The sequence below is a fragment of the Orcinus orca genome, chromosome 11, assembly GCF_937001465.1.
Source record: "Orcinus orca chromosome 11, mOrcOrc1.1, whole genome shotgun sequence".
NCBI lineage: Eukaryota > Metazoa > Chordata > Mammalia > Artiodactyla > Delphinidae > Orcinus > Orcinus orca.
The window spans coordinates 62,631,430-62,653,664 of NC_064569.1; the positions used below are offsets into that span (position 1 = coordinate 62,631,430).

General features: G+C 37.4%; 1 protein-coding gene across 2 annotated transcripts in view; it reads left to right on the forward strand.

The window, feature by feature from the left end:
• Positions 1-22,235, forward strand: part of NAV3 (neuron navigator 3) — an 835,897-nt gene that overhangs the window by 589,515 nt on the left and 224,147 nt on the right. The window lies entirely within an intron of this gene.

The window sequence follows — 22,235 nt, forward strand, 5'->3', positions numbered from 1 at the left end:
GCCACAACATTCTCCCTTCTTTTCTATCATATCATATTGTTTAAAATTTGGTGAGATGCGGATTTTGGGAAAACTTGTGCCTCTTACCCTTTTCTATTCCTAGGAGATGAAAAATTAGGTTTTAGTCTTCCCTTAATTCTCTGATTTCATGTCCCACGGGGTTATGGCTGCCACAATAATTACCATCATGGATTTCACAGGCATCTTTATTCCATTTCTATAGTTTACAGCAATCCAGACAGTGAAACTATTCTTGACAGAAAAAGTATCCTGTTCTTTTATCACCATGCTGTCCTTTTAAGTTTTAATTCTTTCAGCCACTGCTTGTTATTGCTGCCCTTTTAAAGGATCTATTTAGGTAAGATAAGAAGATGAGGCTCCTAACCAAATAGGGAAGAGATAAAATATTGGAATGCTCTAAAGGTTTAGTAAAATCTTATAAATGGCACGCTGCAGGATTCTAGCACTATGACTCAGAGGAGTGGAATATTGCTAAGTTAGTCCATTCACATGATCCCCTGCCATTTTGAAACTGTTCATCTTCTGGAATGTCTAGAAAAAGATAGCTTAATGAAGACAAATGCTTTCCTACAAATAGAGCTCTGATCTCTAAAGAAATACTAACTGAAAATCTCTACTTTGTAGTTTCCTTAATGATCATTATTTTTATTTAGGCTTATACTTCAGGAGAATAAGCATAAACTACAAGTATTAGGAAATTTATATTAAATGATTAGAGTATCACCCTGATGATTTTTAAAACTGAGTTTGTCTCTAGAAGTTGCTCTGTGTACTTGTAAAGTTTGAATGAAGTAATTGAAATAACATGGGGGTGCTGAGAGTAAGTGTGTCATGTTGAAAGGACAGTGGTCACTGGAATTCTAATTCTGATTAGATGATCCAGGAAAAAGAATTCAGTAAATGCTCAGAGTTTTCACTCATTTCTGCAATGAGGAAATTAGACTGATTAAAGTCTGTTAGAACTTCGACTTGCTAGACTGATTTAATGAAACACCAAAGACCACGGTTTCTGTTCAATATTTCATCTTATAGATATACCTGGGTTTTCAATCTTTATAGCTTTTAAAACCACATTCATAGTAAAGTAAGAAAGACATTTCTTAGAATATATTACGTCTAATTTACAACGAAAAACAATATTTTTATGAAAGTTATCTGGTCTGCCATTCAGAAATTAAATAAATGCTGAAGATACAAGAATGCTTTTCTACATTAATTTTATATTATAGAATAAATAGTGTAAATGTTTTTCTTATGAGTATCAATATTTAAATTGGTTTGTGCCGTTAGTAGAAATTGAAGTTAAGTAACTCCCTTTGGGTTGGACACCAGATTCCACATACAAATTTTTTCCTTCTTTCTGGAGACAAGATATAAAATATTTCTGGTTTTGCAGGTAGTTATTAAGCTTTATTCTGTACATAAAAAATTGCAAAGGTACTTAATATTTCTACTATATATTTAAATACCAACCACTTTCTTAAACATTTAGAATGTTCTTTATCCTGATAGTTTTGACTTAAAATGCTGTAAGTTGTTTCCCACTGATAAGCCACTATCTGAGTAAGCACAAAATACCATCATACCTTGTATTAGAAAACATATTTTGTAGCAATCCTTTTGTAATTTTAGTTTTATTACCCTCACTAATCTAGTTTTTTTTTTAAAGAACTTACTGCTCCATCTTTTTCAACCCTTCTTGAAATTAGTAGAAAATTAACTGAGAAATTTAATACTCAGTACTAAAAAATATGAAATAAGAGCAGTTTTTAAAACCCTAGTTCAGAAAACCATATACTAAGATATGAAGCCATTTTAAATATGACCTATGATATTCTTAGCTTAAAAACCTATGGTGATTAAACAATGTTTTTAAAAAATACTTCCATAGGACAGAAAAAGGAAATGAAATGGGGGAATCTTATTCACTTGATGTCAGTATAATCATTTGGCAAGTATATCTTTGATAAAATAAATTATTTGCAAATCAGTAGATGTACCCAATCTACTTGTTTTATGATATTATATTTAAATGATTTTAATATGAATTAAATTAAACTGACCTGTGTGGATAGCCACAGACAAAATTCATGACATGTCTGGTTACACTTTGAAAAATTCTATTGCCCGTTTGATTTGTATTAGCCATGTTTCAAACATTAAAAAAATATTATGAAATCATATCATAGAAGCATCAAATTTTAGAGATGGACCTGAGAGTTCAGCCGTATCAGTATCGCTTATTGATTCATCTGCAGGTTGAATGTCAGCCATCTTTATCCAGTGCTGTACTAGATGCTTTGCTTGCATTTTTCATTGAGTCATCATAGCAAACCTACAAAAGAACTTGTCTCACTGAGGCTGCCTGTGTCCCTATTTAGTAAGTGGAAGAATCAGTGTTTGGTCTCATGTCTATTTGAGTCTAGGCCAAATTGCTTTAAAACTTATTAACAAATGCATTTAAGAAAATACAGCCTGGGACTCAAGTCTTGAGATTTTGATCTCTTCCTCTTCTTCCCCCTCCCCCTCCTTCTCTTTCATCCCCGCCTCCCCTTCTTCTTTAAAGTTTGGATCCCTCTCCCCCCGCTCCAAACTTGCAATATAAATGAGGATTTTCCTTTAATATTATGCTTGTTTCTTCCATCTATGACAAGAATAAAAGCTTTGGTTAGGTTGGGAGAGGGTGTGGGCATATGAGATAAATAATGATTTATAAATTTTGTGGTGAAATTATGCATTGGGAAAATAATTAATTGTTATATGTAACTTTAGCCCTATATCTAAACAGATATTATTTTAGAATGGTTTTGTAATTTCATAATAAAAGAGTAAGTTTCCTTGTTTTGTTTTGTTTTCTGAAACAAACCGAGAAGCAGGAATTATTAAAAACCTACAGAGTATATTTTCAGGTCAATGAGTACTGACATAGTATTTTATAATTTTATATTTATAATACTTTATATTGGCAATTATAGCCTATAATGAAGATTTAATGTCATCTATAATTGGCAACTAATATTAAATGATGTTCATTATTCTCTAATCACCAAGTCAGTTAAAGCAGAATATAGAATTTTAAACAAAAAATAATTTTTATCTGGTAAAATTCTAATAAATTTTCCATATCTGTACCCTTATCTATCTATCTGTCTATCTATCTAGTCACATACACACTTCTGTTATATATGTGTTTATATAAAGCATTCCTAGTATGAAAATTTATACATACACACATGTACACACAGACATAGATACACATATGCCTAGTATGGAGCTAAGCTCTTCATAAACATCTGCAATCCTCACATAATATATTGTGTGGAAACTGCTTTCATTCTCATTTCACAGATAAGGAAGCTGAGGCTTCAGCAGAGTAAAAACTTTATTTCTAACAGTGTGTAAATTGCATAACTATGATTCATATAAGACTGCAAAACTTTAAACTATTATACTGTAGTGCTTAATTAATGAACTGACTCCTTGTAGCTAACCCCAGACCAACTAAACACAAAAACAAACTGAAGAGCTAAACAAAATTTCTATCTCCTACCTCTCCCTATCCCACAACACAAACTAACGAGATAGGAGAGGAAAACATGGGACATAGCATTCAATGACATGAAATACCTAAACTGTACCTTTCACCTCCCCTCCCCACAGACTTAACAAATCAAACCTCAGAAGACAAGGCCTAGAGCTCTGCATGCTTACAGATCCCAGCTGACCCTTAGGCTTGCTAAAGTTTGGGGATCTACTGCTCTGCTGCACTAGTTTCCTGTGACTGCTATAACAAATTATCACAGATGTGGTGGCTTCAAACAGTAGAACTTTAATCTCTCACTGTTTGGATGCCAGAAGTCTGCAATCAGTATCACAGGGCCAAAATCAAGGCTTCAGCAGTCCTGTGCTTCCTCCAGAGGCTGTAGGGGGAATCCATTCCTTGCCCATTCCAGCTTCTGATGGCTGCCAGCGTTCCTTGGCTGGTGGCCACATCAGTCATTCTGTATGTTCATCTACCGGGAGATAAAAATGCATTGGTTAGTTGTGAAATAATTTGGAATCATTTAAACCTTATGAACTTAGAATATGGATGGAACAAATAGATTTTGCATACTCTTTCTGTCCTTCCTTTCACATGACACAATTTCATCCTTACATTCAACCACATATTTATGGAGCACCTATCTTGTGCCAGGCCTGTATCCTAACTGCCTGTCAATCATGTAGAGAGCTTGAGTCAGAAGCTGGAAATGGCTCAGTCAGAATGTCTAAATTATAGTGGTAGAAAGCATAATGTAGCAGAAATGGTGATTTCATTGGAGACTGACAGGGTTGAGTTTGAATTCTGGCTCTGCTATTTATTAATTGCGTAAACTTGTACAAAGTATGTCATTTCTAAGCCTCTACTGAATGGCCAAAATAATATCAAATTTACCAGAGTCTATGGTAAAGATGAAAAAAGCATTTTGCATTTGCAGTAAATAACACCCATGCTTAAAGCTGTGTATGGGGCTTCCCTGGTGGCGCAGTGGTTGAGAGTCCGCCTGCCGATGCAGGGGACACGGGTTCGTGCCCTGGTCCGGGAGGATCCCACGTGCCTCAGATCGGCTGGGCCCGTGAGCCGTGGCCACTGAACCTGCGCATCTGGAGCATGTTCTCTGCAACGGGAGCGGCCACAACAGTGAGAGGCCCGCGTACCGCAAAACAACAACAACAACAACAACAACAACAAAAACTGTGTATGAACTCCCTTCCTGTGCTGGGTTAAGTGGTGAAGGAAAAAGTGGCTTTCAAACCATTTCCCGTGCTTCTCTTCTTGACATGTAGTGTCCAGTTCCTCACAGTGAAGCCTGTTCACCTAGTGTGTTATGAAGTTAATATTTTACAAATGACATATTAAAATTAAATACACTAAAATAGACTTTTTAAAAATCAGAGTGCATTGCAGATAGAATGGGTAGAAATTGACTTGTGAAACTTTTATTAATTTCTATCTATAAGCCTATGTATATACTGTGTGGTTATATAAAATAGATATCTTCAGTGCAACGCTGACCATTTCTTTCGCATCAGACACACCATTAGTGCCCTGAGCTCTACTATCAAGCCCAGGCCCTTAGCAAGACGTGGAAGATGTTCCACATCTAGCCCCTGTTTATCTCTATGGCCTCGTCTTCTGCTGCTAGATTTTCCAGATCTCAAGATACTTTTTCCTGGAGTCTTTCTGGCTGTTCTCTCCTCCAGCATAGTTTCTTGAAACCTACTGAAGGCCACCAGCCTTTGGAGGGGCCTGTTTTCGCATTGATAAACAAAGATGTTGTGGAGAAAGATTTAAGTGGGGTTCAACTCTTAATATTCCTGGCTATTCTGAATTCCCCAGTCCCTTAACTAATGGTGTTTCTCAACCCTGAGCAGTTCACATATTGCTCCTTCTTTGGGTTCACTTCACCCCAAATCCTGTTATTTGGTTAGCCCTTCCTAACCTTTCAGGGACTAGCTCAGGCTTCCCTTGAAGCAGAAAAAAAAAAATGTGGGAGTTAATGATACAGGCTCTGTTTTTCACATATTCTCTCTGTGTATCCTTGAACATCTCAGTTTAATTCTCTGATCAACACTTTTATCATTGGAAAAATGCTATAATTATGGCAACTTCAGAAGAAGGTATCTTTGTAACCATGATAGAGAAGTCTTAGTTACTAATAACTTTCTCCTTTCCTGGTCCCTTTACCTCTGATCATGAATAGACTGTTCTGCATGCTTCTTTAGGAGTCTGTGTTTCTCTGATTATAACATTCATCACATTACATTGGAATTATCTCTCCTGTGAGACTATATATATTTTTAAGGGCTTGGACATGTCTCAATGAATAAATAATCATTATGGAGTGAATGAAAGCAAACATCTTAAGAATATTTAACCAATGCAAAAACACTGTTGCATTTTACTTTAATTCTTCAAACATTTATATTTGAAAGAGTTATATTAAAATCTTCGGCTAAAATCTATATAATTATTTGAATTTTATGATAGGATGGGGTTTTGCTCAAACTGAGCCATCGTATCTATTTATTTTTGGTTGAAATCAAATGTAATTAATGTATATAATGATACTAGCAGTGTATGTTTATCATGAAAAATAGGAAGAATCGTTAATTAAAAATAGCACAGGTCCCAAAAGAACTTACCATTGGAGAGAATGAAAGTTACGTTTGCTTTATATTCTTCTACACATTCTCTGTGTATGATTCACACAGCAGTACCTCAAACATGCCCTAACCAGGCTGCATTGTGTCTATAGAGAGAACTCAGTCTTTGAAATATTATGCCTACTACCTGTTTTACAATTATTTAACTTTTTATATTGCAGTGGTTTTAGGATCCCAGGGGGCATCAGAGCCTTTTCAGTTCCAGGCCGAATTCAGCTCTGTAAACATAATTGCAGAAAGGAAAGGCTGGCATGGTCTGTTTTCAGGCATCCTCTTGAGCAGTTGTGTGTTGCTCTAAGCTGCTCTGCTGGGCATGGCTGCTCCCCCTTCTGAAGCTTGTCTAACCTTCTCAGAATCAGACTTCTCCTGGCCATCCAAATGACACTTCTTCTTTGAAGCTTTCACCAGATCCATAGTGAAAACTGATAAATCCATTCTCTTCACTGCCTTATAGTGTTCTCTATAATTCTTTTTTGGACTGTTACGCCTTGTGTAATGGTGATTTATGAATCTTTTTTCATCTCTTCAGCTATTTTACAGCTCACAAAGCTCATAAAGGCAAAGACCTTATAGTCATTTTTACATCCTTTAACCATCTAGTAGAGCTGTTTGCCCATAATAAACAGTCAATAGTGGCTGAATGAATTGATTACTTGTTGTTAAGTGTTGGTGCCATGGTTAAAATTTAATCACAAACTGATCTCATTTGATACTAATCACACTCAGAATGTAATTTCCATTAAATATCCGTAAGTAAAAATGAAAGAAACCTATGAATAGGCAAGGCATAATTTTGTTAATATTGTGAAAGATGCCTCCAATTACATCTTCCAAAACAGATTATCCTAGTTTTGTAGTAAAAATACTAAAAGGATGGGTGGCATCAAATGTGCCACTTAAAGTTCATGAGTTCAATAATTGGGAGATTGGGATTGACATATATACACTATACACTAATATGTATACAACAGATAACTAATGAGAACCTGCTGTATAGCACAGGGAATTCCACTGTACAGTAGAAACTAACGCAACATTGTAAAACAACTATACACCAATAAAAAATAAATAAATAAAGTGAGTCTCTTGTAGACAGTGGAAAAAAGAAAAGAGTTGTGCTAATTAAAAACACTACTCTTTTTTGGACTACTTCATTCAACACTGAAATGAATAAGTCCAAATATATGCAATACACAGTCTGCGTTTAATATGTTGAGAACACATATTGACCCTCAGGTTTAAAAAATATTTGAAAGCATGCATACAATGATGACTGTCTAGAGTTTTCATAAGTGAAGATAATGAAAACTCTTGTTTTCCTCATTTGAAATCCAATTTGTGATTTAACAATTAGCCATGTTCATACTGAGCAAGTTCATAAGGGTCAAGATAAATGTACAATTATGAAGTCAGACAATCAAATCTCTGAAAAATGACTCCCATTCTTTGTGGGAATAGTGGAAAATACTGGAAAGAAATCAATGCTCTTTAGAATATACGAGAATAGTGGCTATATCTTGAAATTTATATCTGTAGCACCAAGTACAATTCCAGGCATAAAGTAAGTTTAATAAATGATGAATTGGAGACCTTCAAGATGGCAGAGGAGTAAGACATAGAGATCACTTTCTTCCCCACAAATACATCAAAAATACATCTACATGTGGAACAGCTCCTACAGAACACCTACTGAACGCTGGAAGAAGACCTCAGACCTCCCTAAAAGGTAAGAAACTCCCCACGTACCTGGGTAGGGCAAAAGAAAAAACAGAGACACAAAATAGGGACAGGACCTGCACCTCTGGGAGGGAGCTGTGAAGGAGGAAAGGTTTCCACACACTAGGAAGCCCCTTCACTGGTGAAGACAGGGGGTGGGCGGGAGGGAAGCTTCAGAGCCATGGAGGAGAGCGCAGCAACAGGGGTGCAGAGGGCAAAGTGGAGAGATTTCTGCACAGAGGATTAGTGCTGACCAGCACTCACCAGCCCGAGAGGCTTGTCTGCTCACCTGCCGTGGTGGGCGGGGGCTGGGAGCTGAGGCTTGGGCTTCGGAGGTCAGACCCCAGGGAGAGGACTGGGGTTGGCTGCATGAACACAGCCTGAAGGGGGCTAGTGCGCCACAGCTACCCGGGAGGGAGTCCGGGAAAAAGTCTGGACCTGCCTAAGAAGCAAGAGACCATTGTTTCGGGGTGCGCGAGGAGAGGGGATTCCTTCCCTGTCTGCCCACAGAAGGCAGAGCACCGCCTAAATGCGCTCCAGAGACTGGTGCGAGCCGAGGCTATCAGCTTGGACACCAGAGACAGGCATGAGATGATAAGGCTGCTGCTGCCACCACCAAGAAGCCTGTGTGCAAGCACATGTCACTATCCAAACACCCCCGAGAGACTGTGCAGCCCACCACTGCCAGGGTGCCATGATCCAGGGACAACTTACCCGGGAGAACACACGGCGCACCTCAGGCTATTGCAACGTCGTGCTGGCCTCTGCAGCCGCAGGCTTGCCCTGCATTCCGTAGCCCTCCCTACCCCCCGGCCTAAGTGAGCCAGAGCCCCCTAATCAGCCGCTGCTTTAACCCCCTTCTGTCTGGGTGGGAACAGATGCCTGAGGGCAAACTACATGCAGAGGTGGGGTCAAAACCAAAGCTGAACTCCAGGAGCTGTGTGAACAAAGAAGAGAAAGGGAAATCTCACAGCAGCCTCAGGAGCAGCGGATTAAATCTCCACAAGCAACTTGAGGTATCCTGCATCTGTGGAATACCTGAATAGACAACAAATCATCCCAAAATTGAGGAGGTGGACTTTGGGAGCAACTGTAGACTTGGGGTTTGCTATCTGTGACTGACTTGTTTTTGATTCTTACGTTTACCTTAGTATAGTTTTTAGCGCTTGTTATCATTGGTGGATTTGTTTATTGGTTTGGTTGCTCTCTTCTTATTTTATTTATGAATGTATTTATTTATTTAAATATTTTTTATTTTAACTTATTTTGTTTATTTTTTTATTTTTTTTCTTTCTTCCTTCCTCCCTTTTCTTCTGAGCTGTGTGCCTGACAGGGTTTTGGTGCTCCAGCCTGATGTCAGGCCTGAGCCTCTGAGGTGGGAGAGCCGAGTCCAGGACACTGGACCACCAGACACCTCATGGCCCCACGTAATATCAGTCGATGAGAGCTCCCCCAGAGATCTCCATCTCAACGCTAAGACCCAGCTCCACCCAACGGCCAGCAAGCTCCAGTGCTGGACCCCCCCATGTTAACAACTAGCAAGACAGGAACACAACTCCACCCATTAGCAGAGATGCTGCCTAAAATCATACCAAGTTCACAGACACCCCAAAACACTCCACCAGACGTGGCCCTGCCCACCAGAAAGACAAGATCCAGCCCCACCCACCACAACACGGGCACCAGTCCCCTCCACCAGGAAGCCTACACAAGCCGTTGAACCAACCTTACCCACAGGGGGCAGACACCAAAAAAAACAGTAACTAAGAACCTTCAGCCTATGAAAAGGAGACCCCAAACACAGTAATTTAAGAAAAATGGGAAGACAGAGAAATATGCAGCAGATGAGGGGGAGCAAGGTAAAAACCCACCAGAAAAAACAAATGAGAGGAAATAGGCAGTCTACCTGAAAAAGAATTTGCAGTAATGATAGTAAAGATGATCCAAAATCTTGGAAATAGAATGGAGAAAATACAAGAAATGTTTAACAAGGACCTAGAAGAACTAAAGAGCAAACAAACAATGATGAACAACACAATAAATGAAATTTAAAATTCTCTAGAAGGAATGAATAGCAGGATAACTGATGCAGGAGAATGGATAAGTGACCTGGAAGATAAAATAGTGGAAGTAACTACCACAGAGCAGAATGAAGAAAAAGAATTGAGGACAGTCTCAGAGACCTCTGGGACAACATTAAACACACCAGCATTTGAATTTTAGGGATCCCAGAAGAAGAAGAGAAAAAGAAAGGGTCTGGAAAATATTTGAAGAGATTATAGTTGAAAACTTCCATAATGTGGGAAAGGAAATAGTCAAGTCCAGGAAGCACAGAGAGTTCCATACAGGATAAATCCAAGGAGAAACACACCAAGACACATATTAATCAAACTATCAAAAATTAAAAAGAAAAAATGTTAAAAGCAGCAAGGGAAAGGCAACAAATAACATACAAGGGACTCTCCATAAGGTTCACAGCTGAACTTTCAGCAGAAACTCTGCAAGCCAGAAGGGAGTGGCAGAATATATTTAAAGTGATGAAAGGGAAAAACCTACAACCAAGATTATTCTACCCAGCAAGGATCTCATTCAGATTCAATGGAGAAATTAAAAGCTTTACAGGCAAGCAAAAGTTAAGAGAATTCAGCACCACAAATCCAGCTTTCAAAAAGTGCTAAAGGAACTTCTCTAGGCAGGAAACACAAGAGAAGGAAAAGACCTACAAAAACAAACCCAAAACAATTAAGAAAATGGTAATAGGAACATACATATTGATAATTACCTTAAATGTAAATGGATTAAATGCTCCAACCAAAAGACATAGACTGGCTGAATGGATACAAAAAGAAGACCCGTATATATGCTGTCTACAAGAGACCCACTTCAGACCTAGAGACACATACAGACTGAAAGTGAGGGGATGGAAAAAGATATTCCCTGCAAATGGAAATCAGAAGAAAGCTGGAGTAGCAATTCTCATATCAGACAAAATAGACTTTAAAATAAAAACTATTTCAAGAGACAGAGAAGGACACTACATAATGATCAAGGGATCAATCCAAGAAGATACAACAATTGTAAATATTTATGCACCCAGCATAGGAGCACCTCAATACATAAGGCAAATGCTAATAGCCATAAAAGGGGAAATCGACAGTAACACAGTCATAGTAGGGGACTTTAACACCCCACTTTCACCAATGGACACATAATCCAAAATGAAAATAAATAAGGAAACACAAGCTTTAAATGACATATTAAACAAGACGGATTTAATTGATATTTACAGGACACTCCATCCAAAAACAACAGAATACCCTTTCTTCTCAAGTGCTTATGGAACATTCTCCAGGATAGATCATAACTTGGGTCACATATGAAGCCTTGTTAAATTTAAGAAAATTGAAATCGTATCAAGTATCTTTTTCTGACCCCAATGCTATGAGACTGGATATCAATTCCAGGAAAAAAAAAACTAAAAATACAAACACATGTAGGCTAAACAATATGCTACTAAATAACCAAGAGATCACTGAAGAAGTCAAAGAGGAAATCAAAAAATACCTAGAAACAAATGGCAGTGAAAGAAGATGACCCAAAACCTATGGGATGCAGCAAAAGCAGTTCTAAGAGGGAAGTTTATAGTAGTAGAATCCTAGCTCAAGAAACACGAAACATCTCAGATAACCTAACCTTACACCTAAAGCAATTAGAGAAAGAAGAACAAAAAAAAATCCAAAGTTAGCAGAAGGAAAGAAATCATAAAGATCAGATCAGAAATAAGTGAAAAAGAAATGAAGGAAACAATAGCAAAGATCAATAAAACTAAAAGCTGGTTCTTTGAGAAGGTAAACAACATTGATAAAACATTAGCCAGACGCATCAAAAAAGAAAGGGAGAAGACTCAAATCAATTGAATTAGAAATGAAAAAGGAGAAGTAACAACTGACACTGTAGAAATACAAAGGGTCATGAGAGATTACTACAAACAACTCTATGCCAATAAAATGAACAACCTGGAAGAAATGGACAAATTCTTAGAAAAGCACAACCTTCCGAGACTGAACCAGGAAGAAATAGAAAATATAAAGAGACCAGTCACAGGCACTGAAATTGAAACTGTGAATAAAAATCTTCCAATAAACAAAAGCCCTGGACCACATGGCTTCACAGGCGAATTCTATCAAACTTTTAGAGAAGAGCTATCACCTATCCTTCTCAAACTCTTCCAAAATATAGCAGAGGGAGGAACACTCCCAAACTCATTGTACGAGGCCACCATCACCCTGATGCCAAAACCAAAGATGTCACCTAAAAGGAAAACTACAGGCCAATATCACTGATGAACATAGATGCAAAAATTCTCAATAAAATACTAGCAAACAGAATTCAACAGCACATCAAAAGGATCATACACGATGATCAAGTGGGGTTTATCCCAGGAAGGCAAGGATTCTTCAGTATACACAAATCAATCAATGTGATACATCATATTAACAAACTGATGGATAAAAACCATATGATAATCTCAGTAGATGCAGAGAAAGCTTTTGCCAAAATTCAACACCGATTTATGATAAAAACTCTCCAGAAAGTAGGCATAGAGGGAACTTACCTCAACATAATAAAGGCCATATACAACAAACCCACAGCCAACATCATTCTCAGTGGTGAAAAACTGAAACCATTTCTTCTAAAACCAGGAACAAGACAAGGATGCCCACTCTCACCACTGTTATTCAACTCAGTTTTGGAAATTTTAGCCATAGCAATCAGAGAAGAAAAAGTAATAAAAGGAATCCAAATCGGAAAAGAAGAAGTAAAGCTGTCATTGTTTGCAAGTGACATGATACTATACATAGAGAATCCTAAAGACTCTACCAGAAAACTACCAGAGCTAATCAGTGAACTTGGTAAAGCAGCAGGATACAAAATTAATGCACAGAAATCTCATGCTTTCCTATACAGTAATGATGAAAAATCTGAAAGAGAAATTAAGGAAACGCTCCCATTTACCATTGCAACGAAAAGCATAAAATACCTAGGAATAAACCTACCTAAGGAGACAAAAGACCTGTATGCAGAAAACTATAAGACACTGATGAAAGAAATTAAAGACGATACAGACAGATGGAGAGATATACCATGTTCTTGGATTGGAAGAATCAACACTGTGAAAATGACTATACTACCCAAAGCAATCTGCATATTCAGTGCAATCCCTATCAAACTACCAATGGCATTTTTCACAGAACTAGAAAAAAAAATTTCACAATTTGTATGGAAACAGAAAAGACCCTGAACAGCCAAAGCAATCTTGAGAAAGATAAATGGAGCTGGAGGAATCGGCCTCCCTAACTTCAGACTATACTACAAAACTACAGTAATCAAGACAATATGGTACTGGCAGAAAAACAGAAATAAAGATCAATGGAACAGGAGAGAAAGCCCAGATATAAACCCATGCACAAATGATCATCTTATCTTTGACAAAGGAGGCAAGAATATACAATGGAGAAAAAACAGCCTCTTCAATAAGTGGTGCTCGGAAAACTGGACAGATACATGTAAAAGAATGAAATTAGAGCACTTCATAGCACCATCCACAATAATAAAATCAAAATGGGTTAATGACCTAAATATAAGGCCAGACACTATAAAACTCTTAGAGGAAAACATAGGAAAAACACTTTTTTTTTTTTTTTTTTTGCAGTACACGGGCCTCTCACTGTTGTGGCCTCTCCTGTTGCGGAGCACAGGCTCCGGACACACAGGCTCAGCGGCCATGGCTCATGGGCCTAGCCGCTCCGCGGCATGCGGGATCTTCCCAGACCAAGGCACGAACCCGTGTCCCCTGCATCGGCAGGCGGGCTCTCAATCACTGCGCCACCAGGGAAGCCCAAGAACACTCTTTGACATAAATCACAGCAAGATCCTTTTTGACCCATCTCCTAGAGAAATGGAAATAAAAACAAAAATAAGCAAATGGGACCTAATGAAATTTAAAAACTTTTGCACAGCCAAGGTAACCATAAACAAGACAAAAAGACAGCCCTCAGAATGGGAGAAAATATTTGCAAACGAAGCAACTGACAAAGGATTAATCTCCAAAATATACAAGCAGCTCATGCAGCTCAATATCAAAAAAACAAACAACCCAATCCAAAAATGGGCAGAATATCTAAATAGACATTTCTCCAAAGAACATATACAGATTGCCAGCAAACACATGAAAGGGTGCTCAACATCACTAATCATTAGAGAAATGCAAATCAAAACTACAATGTGGTATCACCTCACACTGGTCAGAACGGCCATCATCAAAAAATCTACAAACAATAAATGCTGGAGAGGGTTTGGAGAAAAGGGAACCCTCTTTCACTGTTGGTGGGAATGGGGATTGATAACGCCACTGTTGAAAACAGTATGGACGTTCCTTAAAAAGCTAAAAGCAGGGCCTTACCTGGTGGCGCAGTGGTTGAGAGTCCGCCTGCCGATGCAGGGGAAACGGGTTCGTGCTCCGGTCCAGGAAGATCCCACATGCCGTGGAGCGGCTGGGCCCGTGAGCCATGGCCGCTGAGCCTGCGCGTCCAGAGCCTGTACTCCGCAACGGGAGAGACCACAGCAGTGAGAGGCCCGCGTACCGCAAAAAAAAAAAAAAAAAAAAAAAAAAAAAGCTAAAAACAGAACTACCATATGACCCAGCAATCCTACTACTGGGCATATACCGTGAGAAAAACATAATTCAAAAAGAGTCATGTACCAAAATGTTCATTGAAGCCCTATTTACAATAGCCAGGAGGACATGGCAGCAGCCTACGTGTCCATCGACAGATGAATGGATAAAGAAGACATGGTATATATATACAATGGAATATTACTCAGCCATAAAATGAAATGAAATTGATATATTTGTAGTGAGGTGGATGGACCTAGAGTCTGTCATACAGAGTGAAGTAAGTCAGAAAGAGAAAAACAAATACTGTGTGCCAACACATAAATATGGAATCTAAAAAATACCCCCCTGGGTTTGCGGGGAAAGGGTAAACTGTGATGAAGTGAGAGAGTGGCACTGACATATACACACTACCAAATGTAAAATAGAAAGCTAGTGGGAAGCAGCTGCATAGCACAGGGAGATCAGCTCAGTGCTTCGTGACCACCTAGTGGGGTGGGATAGAGAGGGTGGGAGGGAGAGGCAAGAGGGAGGGGATATGGGGATATATGTGTACATAGAGCTGATTCACTTTGTTATACAGCAGAAGCTAACACAACATGGTAAAGTAATTATACTCCAATAAAGATGGTAAAAAAAATTTGAAAACCAAAACTAAAAAATAAAAATAATTTAAAAAATGATGAATCAGTGAATGGTTTGATTTATTGAACATAAAATTAAATGGTATTGCTTAAGATACTAATATTGGTTATAGAAATTATTCATGTCTAAAAATATGAATCAACTTCTGTTGAATTTATTTAGTATCTTCAATAAAAAAAAACACGCAGTGATCAATTTACTTATTTACTCTAGAAAAACTGTGTTTTGGTTTAGGCCATTGTGATAACATTATTTTCATACAATCCAAAAGCCTGAAGGCTCAGTGTGCCCAAACATTTTTTTTTTAACTCCCAAACATTTTAAAACTTCTGAAAGTATTGATTGTATCTAGAATTTAGAAACTGTTGGTTTTATTTTCAGTATACAGTCAATATTTTTATAGTTATTTAGCCATCCTCAAGTTTAGCAGGAAAAAGAGAGGCAACGTAGGTGTTCCATGCCAATAAAATGTAAGCCACAGACAGAAGGACCCAAGAAATAGTGCAAGACATAAAATAGGCACGTAGAAGTCCTGGGAGTTGTCCATGAGCTGCAGATATGAGTGTTACCTGAGCCAAATGAGAAATGGGGTGTCCAAAGAACAGAACGGGTTTCTTTGTATTACTACTACAAAGGCAAATATATATTTTAATACCAAAGGAATAAGTATAAAACACATGAATTATATAGTATAATGGTTCAAATACACAAAAGACAATATAGTGCTGCAGTGTGAACAGTGCAATTCTTGCATGCACGTGGGGTAAATTGAAATTATATTCAGTTACTTTCTTTGAAGAGCATAGGTGGAAGCTTTGTTTTCCAGGCATTGCTGCAAACTGGAATCACCTGGGGACTTTGAACAGTTTTTGATAACTGCTCTCCACAGACATTCTTATTTAACTGATGATGGTGTAAATTGGGCATGTATACATTTAAAGTTCATCAGGCGATTCTAATGTGTAGCAAAGTGTGCAAACTGTTGAATTAAAAGTTTGGAAAGCAGGTTTTGTGCAGTGTGGATAATTCTCAGAAAAATTGCTGTAATACCAAAAGCAAAAGGTGCTATGATGCTATTTTATACCACTACCACCTGCTATTAATTTTTTTTTAATTTATTTTATTTACTTATTATTTTTGGCTGTGTTGGGTCTTCATTGCTGTGCGCGGGCCCCCTCCAGTTGCAGCGAACGGGGGCCACTCCTCGCTGCGGTGCGCGGGCCTCTCATTGCGGTGGCTTATCCCATTGAGGAGCACAGGCTCTAGGCGCGCAGGCCTCAGCAGATGTGGCCCGCGGGCTTCAGTAGCTGTGGCTCGCAGGGCTCTAGAGCGCAGGCTCAGCAGCTGTGGCACATGGGCTCATCTGCTCCGTGGCAGGCGGGATCCTCCCGGACCAGGGTTCAAACCTGTGTCCCCTGCATTGGCAGGCAGACTCCCAACCACTGTGCCACCAGGGAAGCCCACCTGCTATTAATATTAAAGACTGTTACAGTAATCACAGCTACTTTTTTATTCTTGAGTTTATTAGAGTTCTTACTATGTGCAGTGCATTGTACTATGTACATAGTTATGTGCAGTTTCATTGGGTCCTCTGAGTAATGATGTATATTATCTGTTTCTCATCTCATTATTTAATTTAAAAGGGTCAGATAAGATGATCTTTATGGGCTCCTCAATTTTGGAAATTCTTTTAAATTATTTATTTCTATCAATCCTAAAATATAATGTCAACAAGTTCCCATAGAAGGGTAAATGGGAGAGGGGAGATGCTGGATCCCTCCAGTGTAGATGAGTGTGATGAGCATTAGAGAGGAGAAGCTTAGGATGCTGCAGAAGTCTAAGTTGCCTGGGCAGATAACGCTAAATTTGATTATTAATAGTATTATAAAGTATTGTTTATGTCTTTTTTTATTTGAATAATCTAGGCATAAAACATCATTTTATCCCTGTGTAGTTAATTCATTCCCTCAACAATTGTTGATAGCGTGCCTAAGGTACTCTTACTCTCTCTATGTGTGTATACATATACAGAGAGGGAGAGAGAAAGAGAAAGAGAGAGCCCAAGTGCCAGCAAGCATGAGAGGCGGGGAATAGTAGGATTGAGGCTTTTGTCAGTTGATTTATTTAATCCTAAATCTAAGAGTCAGTTCTTAGTTCTCATCTTACTTACCAGCTGCTTTAGCTAGAGCTCATGTCTCCGTTGGAGTTAATGTACTTTCTTCAGGTGCTTTTCTGTGTCCCATACTCTCCTAATTTGCGTGACATGTCACTGGTTGCTTTTCCTCCATTTCCTCTGTTGGTTCCTCCTCTTCTTTCCAGTGAGTCTCCTCAGGCCCACTGTTTGTTCCTCTTCTCTTTCATAGCTACACGCCCTTCGTGATTTAATCTAGCCCCATGGCTTTAATTACCTTCTGTATGAGGATAACCCTGAAATTTAGATCTCTGTTCCAAAACCTCTCAGTTGAACTCCAGATTGTGTGTCTAAAGGCCTGTACATCCATTTGGGTGTCTAAGAGACTAGATAACAGGTCCAGAAATTAACCCCTTGTATCTGTCTGTGGCTTTTCCCATCTTATGGCTGGAGATGTCATCCACCTGGCTACCGAGGCCAGAAACCTTGGCGTCATCCTTGACTGCTCTCTCTTATGTGCCACACCTTCCCATTAGATTCCTTCAAAGTATATCCAGAATCTGATCCTTTCGGATCCAGGTGATCCTTTCTCATCACCTCGCTGCTGCCACCATTGTCTGAAGCACTATCATCTTTCACTTGAATTACTTGCATGAGCTACCTGATGCGTTTCCGTACTTCTATCTTTATATGCCTGGAGTCTATTCTCAACAAAGCGAGGGACCAATCATTTTATTTTTATTTTTAATTTAAGTAAAACATACATAGAAGAGTATAAATACTCTAATAGAATTTGAGGTAAAGCAAACATAAAAAGTGTATAAAATACTCTAGTCTTAAATATATAGCTGATAGATTTTAAATATCTCTACACCTGTGTACTCACCACTCAGATCAAAACAAAGGATACTTCTAGCATGTCTGTTCCCCTTGTGCCACTTTCCAGACTGTACCCCTCTAAAGTTCATCACTATTCTAATGTCTGTTTTCATTGTTTAGTCTTGATCTTGAATTTCATAAATTGAGCATCATATAGTATATACTCTTTTGTTAGCTTCCTTTGCTCATCTTTTTTTTTTTTTTTTTTCCCGTACGCGGGTCTCTCACTGTTGTGGCCTCTCCCGTTGCGGAGCACAGGCTCCGGACGCGCAGGCTCAGCGGCCATGGCTCACGGGCCCAGCCGCTCCGTGGCATGTGGGATCTTCCCGGACCGGGGCACGAACCCGTGTCCCCTGCATCGGCAGGCGGACTCTCAACCACTGCGCCACCAGGGAAGCCCTGCTCATCTTTATGTGAGACTTTCTCTGGAGGTCAGTTGCTTAATCTGTAAAGATGAGGGTAGACTAAAGATGAGATTAGGAGCTAAAATTTGAAAACAAACTGATGTCCAATCCCAACTCACAGAATTTCTGATTCTTATTGTCTGGGGTCAGACACAGGGAAGTAGTATATTTTAAAAGATCCCAAAGAGAATATAACATGTAGCCTCTGGATCAAATGACTCTCTGTCTTCCTCTGTCTCTATCTCTGTCTCTCTTTTTTTTTTCTTGGATTCATTTTTTCCAAAAATACAAGGACCAATTGGCCAACACTCCTTTCCTCCCTTCTTCCTCAAGTATGTACTGTGCATCTATCAGACACCAAACACCATGCTAGGCTGCTGAAGGTGCACGAGTCAACAAAATTCAGTTCTTGTCTCTCAGAGGCTTAGAGCTTCGCTAAACCCATGTCTTCATAAAAAAAACAAAAAAAAAAACCAAAAAAAAACAAACAAACAAAAAGAAACTGAATGAACAAATAAATAAATAAAACTATGAAAACTCAACAAACATCTCTATTTACCCGCAAACCAAATAGAGGGAGTGAGGAGAGAGAGATCAAGAAATGATTGACTTTGTTAAATAACCTAGTAATTTTGAAATAGTTGTTTAAATTTGGTCAAATAACTGATTGCTTATGAAAGATTGACTCAAATTTCAACTCAGTTGCTTTCCTTTTCAAAATGATTTGGTATCTAGACAAAAGGGATTGAAAAGAGTTAAAATTCTTTTTCAGATTTTGAACAGAAGGGCGCCATTTTTAAACACATCCTAAAAATTAACTATGTGATTATATAACCAGTATTTTGAATATTTTGTTTTTGTTTTGCGCCAGTTAACTGATGTAATTAAATCCATGCAGAGACTTCGCTTGTGAGGATAATTTTCCACTTTCTGATTAGTCATTGAGTATAATGCCCACCCCCACCCCCCAAAAGAAAAGGTACGGTAGATGTGTCAATACTCTGGTCTTTTCAGGGCAGTGTTTTTCAAATTGTGGATTACTGTCCATCAGTGGATCCTGAAATTCATCTAGTGGATTTTAACCAATATTTAAATACAGATTAAAAAGCATTAATTAATTAATGAAAAGAGAAGACAATGTTATTAGCAGAAAGCATCACAAGCGATTTCATGTAGCAAGTGTAAGTACTGATCTATGAAACTTTTGTTTCCATTATATTTAGGTAACTGTGCATTGGGTTGTTTATTAGTTTATTAAGTACATGAAATTATTCTAATTAAAAATTGACCCAAATTATTAGCTGTTAAAATTACAGTTTGAATTTTGATAGCTTATTTGATATATGATTCAAATAATACTGAGAAAAAATAAAACTCACTTCAGTTAATTGGATAAATTTGATGGCAAAATCACTTTTATCTGTTTAGGATTTCAAAAATGTTTGGAGGTTTTTAGTTCAAACAACAGTTGAGCTTTGACATGACAGAAAAATTAGGAACTAAAACAGTATTTATAGATATTTAACTGGGAAATGTGAGGGGACAATCTATTATTTTAAAGCAGGAATTTTGAGAAACTAATGTCTCAAATTTATTAAAATAAAAATAATCATTAACCAAAATATATTATTATGTAGGTAGAAAGTATTCTCAAATTATTTTAGAGTATGCCTCTGACAAGGAAACTAAACATATAAATGACATTTAACAACATTTCTCATAGCCATTTTCTTTTATTATAACATCGCTGGGTAAAAAATGTAAGTAGTACCAACAAGCATGATTGAATTTATAGATGACTTTGGAGTTAGGTAGGGAGAGGATATTATTTTCTTAAGTTATGTTTGTTATGTTGTTACATTGTTGGAAAATTAATTATGACCAAACAAAAATTGGTGAATAAATAAAGTGTAATGAACTATCCTTTAATAGTCATACTGGAGATTTTGTATTCAAGTACTTATTCTGTTGCTGTTACTTACCTGCTATAGTAAAATGGGAAACAGAATTAACTACCTCAAATTGTTGGTGCTCATAGTGAATGACTGTAAAGGACTATTACAAAAGGTTGAATGCTTCTGATAAATAGATATGAAAGGAATGTAAGGTATATTTTGAGTATTTTTTTCTTTCCTCTACTAGGACCCTTTTAATTTCCCTTTCTAATTTATGGTGCATATTGAGAGAGAGTTGTTTGTCTCTAATACCCAATCTAGATAGCAGTTTTATTTTTTATTCTGTATGGCCAAAAAAGCCATTTTACACTTAATTACAGACACAGTTCATGAATATTTTCTTGGTCTTCCAATGAACTAATCTGTTTATGTATAATAAAAATACATTTTGCAGTAAATTATATATATTTGGGCCAGAAATCTTACTTTCTATAAAATTCATATAATTGGTGTAAAATTAATAATATCAATAATAATTGTTGCAGCAAACATTCAAAAATACTCAGCTCAATTCTCTGTCTTAATATTAGGCCACAATAATTATTTGGCATCTTTTATTTTTAATCAACCTGAAAAAAATTTTTTTAAAGAACACACTGGGTAGACACAGTAGTATCTTCTGTTTGTTACACTTTTCTTTTTCTTTCCTTTATGTTATCTTATTTTCTAATAGCAAAGTGAAATGTGAAAGAAAGAATTTGAAGTGGATTCCAGAACCATAGGTTTTTTGGGTATTCAGACATTGACAAGTAGAACGAGAAGGTCCACTTGGTCATGTAATATTCAGCGTCTTCAACTCTATCATTCTTTCAGTAAAACTTATTTTGAAACGAATCAAGAAGTTATTTTTTTCTCAAAGCAAATGTGTATACCTTGGCTGCAATCATTTTGAAGTAAAGAACCTCTCATTGGATATTATTACTTTAATTTTGCACAAAATTACATTTAAAAAGGAACGTAAACAGTTGTCCATTTTATAAAGACAGATTCTGGAATATATTTTTTTCTTTTTATTTTCTTTAACAGACATTTTGACCTTCCTATGAAGCTCAGCTAAAGAGGACATTGGCAAAACTTTGTATGTCCTCCTGCATAGCTTTTGATGAGAATTTAATAAGACAGAAAACAGTACCTTGCCAAGTATTAACTTTAAATCTCTTATTTACTTTAGAATTTCAAGATTTATGGAATACCACAAAACCCAGGGAGATGACTCACAAAGAACTGGAACTTTCTAGTTTCCTACATTCTTTTAAAAAGTCTTAGCTATTTAACTTTGCTACATAATGCCATAACTAATACTGAAATCAACCCATGAATTAACATAAATTAGTCTTTTTTTTTTTTTTTTGCTTCTCACCCTAAATGGTTAATCACTGGCTATCATGTTGCAAGGAACTGTTCAAAAGCAGTGGCATCACTCTTTTAAATTACAAAGGCAATACCTCTATTTAAGCAGAGAATTAGCAACTGTAGAAGTACAAATACAGTTTTTAAAATAAAGAATTTCTATGATTTAGGATGAAAATATGCTTCATTTCTTTCATGTATATCAACCCTTATCTTTTGGCATACTTACCAAATATTACTGTTCGAATCTC